We start from the raw sequence: 4678 nt of genomic DNA on the forward strand, positions 1-4678 counted from the left end.
TTGCAAATTTTATAACTACATTTCTCTGTCTGTTAGAATTTCTGCCAAACATTGAAAATATGGCACTTTTGTAACTTCATACAATGCTCAAATCGGGTTGCACAAAACGGATGAAAAAAGGTGAACGCTAAGGTCCAAAAAGCGGCAACTTTGCCAACATACCACTAGATGATAGAGCTAAAAATCCTGAAAATTTCATTGTTTTTTGTTCCTTTCATGGGCTACAGTGAATTGTGAAATTTATAAATGTCAAAATTTGGCCCTAAAACTCAACGCTGGATTTCAAGGCACATGAAACTGCAGAACATACACAAATGTAAAAGGGCAAGTGAGTGAACATACCAGCAGTTATTCATCCCCTACCTGTCCATTCTTTGACCAAAAATTCATATTTACCCTTTCTTTTTGCCTTTTACCCTAAAAAGTGGCACATTTGCACCCTTTCTACCTTTAACTATTGTTTGAAAAAAAAACTACTGAAGCACGAAAAGTTAAATTTTCAGAAATAGTTTAAAACACCTTAACACAGCTTTGCATAGGGCACTTCTTCAATTGCAACATCTTTTATGGCAAAAATATCAAGGGGTACAAAAGGTTACAAAAGTGGTGAACTTTACATCTAGAGAGAGAGAGAGAGAGAGAGAGCTAGATCTATTGGCAAATTTGTAACCCAGGAATGGCACTCTTGTATCCTTTTTCGCACTATTGTAACCCTGTGGCACTTTTGTATCTTGCCACTTTTGTTATCTATGGCATGTCTGTAACTTCGTGGCACAATTGACACCTTGATGGCGCATCTCACTACTGGGAGAAACCCTGTGAAAAGTATGTGAAGTTCATGTGAAAACCATGTGATTTTTTTTAGGATGTGAAACATCCTCTGAAATATCCTGTGAAGCAAAAACTGATTTTAGCAAATTTAATGACCACAATTTATCCCTGTGAAAAATTATGTGAAATTTTTTAAATGACTTTAGAATTATATTGGAATTGAATGAAACATGTGAAATAGCCTGTGAAACATCCCTTCACTGTAAGAAGAAGCATACCCCTGTGAAAAAATGTGTGAACTTCATAGACGCTAGCTCCGCATGTTATATGGGCATAAATGCATGTGAAATACCCTGTGAAAAATGTTTGAACATCAGATGCTGTTATATGGGCATAAGGCATGTGAAATACCCTGTGAAAAATGTCTCAAAATTTAAAGGGCTTAAAATCATGTGAAAGAAAACGTGTGAAATTCAGAGATGCTTTGATATATACAGGGTGTAAGAGTCTAGTATGAAACACCCTCTTATATACACATAAACAGGCAAAAAAGGTGTGAATCACTATGTTTATTTATTTGCAGCATAACATGAGGTTAATTTATAACCATCCAGATAAATAAGCAAAAAAAAATTGCTAGGAAATAGAAATTGTTGGTAATATAAGAAGCTATATGTATATAAGACTCATAAGTTCAAATTGAACAGCTTCATCACATGGATGTACTAAGTTATTTCCTTTATTAAATTTGAGGTGTTCTTGAGAGATTCCTCCATAAAGCTAGTAAGGGTAGTGTGTACTAATGGATACAAAATGTTAAGTCTGAATTGCAGAACGTGTTACAGTGCAAACCCTTGCTGAAGTGACATTGCGCAGACTAATATCCTGAGTGTGAAGTAAACCTCACCAAGTGATTACTCGCTAACATGTTACAGTCTACATGTATCTACTTCTTCTATAGTTCAAGATCCACAATTTGTTTACATCGTCATCATCCTTTGCTGTGACGAGTGGCTTGGAGATGTCACACAATGGCACCAATTTTTCAGTGAATATCCTTGTGTTGACCCACCAGAGACCACACTCCTCATCTTCATTCAGGTGGGAAAAAACATGGACACAAGCGGACTCTACAAGTTTATTCTCCGTCTTTTGACAAGTAAACTTGAGAACCTTCCCAAATTTCACATCAGAGTCATTTTGGACAGCAACAATCGATGACAAAGTTCCTTTGTTCTCTTTGCAAGTTGTCACCCAAGTTAGGATTTTACCAGTGATAGGATCATTCGATCTCCTGTGACAGGATTCCTGGAACTCTTGCTCTGGTTTTGGCTTCTTGCTGTTGGATTGCTCAGGGTTGTTGGTTGGAAGCTTCCCTGTTATTCTCATATATTGGCACCAGTCAAAGATCTACAAGGCCGGAAAAATAATACATTACATGATTTTTATTCGCCTGACAATAAGCAGTTACCTGTTCCTCAATTTTAAACCTGATTTCTTACGAAGAGGTGTATGTGGGAAGGAAGAGAAACGATTTTCAGCAGCATCAATTGGTAGTTAAAATTTTAAAAATGAAACATTTCAACATAGATTTTGTAACATACAATGCACCTATGTAACACTTGTACTGTCTTACTTATCATGGAAAAGAATTGACTGTGCAGCTACAAAACGTGTTAATGCACTTGTCCCCAAACGTTTGCCAGTTTGTTGCTCTATACAGTAACATAACATACATGTATATAAGTACATGAAGGCACAGCAACTAAACTTATCTCCACTTACTCTGTAAGTCTCCATAACATTGGCTTCGGGGTGGCGTGTGTTGGTCACTCTTCTACATATCCAGCTGTTCATCCTTTCATAAACATACATCCACCAACTGTGTACGGGACCATGGGAAGCAATTCCTCTGGCAATATGGCGTACCATGTGCATACTTATAGTCTACATTGAGGTCAAACATGATAACAAAAGTAATGAACATCCGTTTCAATCACTGTTGGAATAATAGCTGAAAATATACTTGAGTTGAGCTATAGTATTTCCAAAAAGTATTCTTGTACAAACAGTGTCAGCAAAAAAACAACCCAGTTGTTCAAGGGGTGGAATCCACCATAGACACAAATCAATATGCAGTGGACAAGTGTTAATTAACAAAACTGCACTATCCGCTGAATAGTGAGCAGATAGCATTATCTACCTCTGAACCACTGGTGCCTGACTTTTCCATATGGCACAAAATTCACTTAGAATGGCTCCTAAGGATTTTAAAAATGGGAAAATTTCAAGCCATAGGCCTAGCCTGCAGACCTCATTTTTTGCAAAACTTCAACCGCAACCCCAAAGCATTACCCATAACCATACAAACATGAATGCACTAAAGTGAGAGAACTGTATTGTACATTAAGTATGATATATACTAAACTGGTATTTCTGTGATCCCTTAATTTGTTACCACCAAGAAAAATTAACAACAATTTACAATAATACCTGAACACTTATTGGAAAGTCTCGTTCGATCAAAGACAATACAACATTGGCCTCCTCTTTCAACTCTAAAACTCTTGCCACCTCCTGGATGTCATCACAAAGTGCTGATAATAGGTCAAATAGTCTAAACAGGGTAACTCTCTGACTCCTTCCCAATAGCGGCTTTCGAAAACAGAACTTCAGTATTCCATCAGTTACCAACTAAAAGGAAAAATAAGAAATTTTCGACCCTTGCAGATGCTTCATCCAAATGCCGATTCACAAATGTGATGTGCTAAATATTACAGAACAAAACTTGACTGTGGAATCCTAACTTGAGGAACCATATCTCAAATGAACGTCCTGAAAACTCGAAGCAACTTACAGTAGTAAGTGCCAGGATTAGTATTGATCTTCTTGGACTGGAAATTTGTTTCAATGAAGACCGTGTACCGTGATTCCCTGCATGCCCGTCTCATAGAGGGAATTGGGCATTCCCTGGATTCAATTCAACATGTGACACTGTCATAAGATAACTTGAATCTCCTACAAATTTGAACCACATTTTATACCTTGAAATTGGCTTCCATTGTTAAAAACTTTCCTTGAACCTTTCAAAATTTAGTTCATGCTTAAGATCAGAGTAGATTACAAGTGCTTAAAGTCTCTGACACTGTTAAAAAGGCCGGAGGCAAATAAAGGGTAACTCAATGCCAAAGTAGATTTCTGAAACCCTTGATTTCTGCTACCTCTTTGCACTAATGTACAAAAAATAGGGATTTAACTGTACCAACACACCTGCTTCCAGTCATGGGACTTCATGTACGAGTATTTGGCAAAAAGTGGTCTAGGACTCCAACCATACCCTACAGGAACTTGGACATTACCAGCCCTTTCATCAGCAACCTTCAATTCATCACAGGTGAGACGGAATGGGGCATCAGGCAGTTTTTCTTTCTGCTTTCCTTTTTTACCCAAAGGAAGGCAACCACATTCAAGTGATAAATCTTGACATGATTTATTTCCATGCATTTTGTCACTGATCAAGAGCTTGCGTCAAAACCACTTGCAATTTCTATTAACCAATAATACAATATGTGAAATGTGTGTAATAACATAGTTCTTAGTAACATACTGTATAACAGTACAATAATTTATTATTATGTGGATGGAGGCTTACAGCTTTGTAGGTCCAGATATAAAAACCAACAGTAAATTTGATGGGATGCTAGTCCACATTCATTTTTACACTTACATCAGACAATGCATTGTTCATACCCCTTTTTGAAGACTCTTCACTGGATTTTTCTTGGTTTTCGACTACCCAGCTTGATTGAAATCGACCAAGTTGTTGTTCTGCTTTTCTAACCTTCTGCCTATCTTTGTAACCTGTCAGTAATTGTACCATTTCACTGGTTACATTCTTGATCAAATG

Source organism: Montipora foliosa, chromosome 6, assembly GCF_036669935.1.
Source record: "Montipora foliosa isolate CH-2021 chromosome 6, ASM3666993v2, whole genome shotgun sequence".
NCBI lineage: Eukaryota > Metazoa > Cnidaria > Anthozoa > Scleractinia > Acroporidae > Montipora > Montipora foliosa.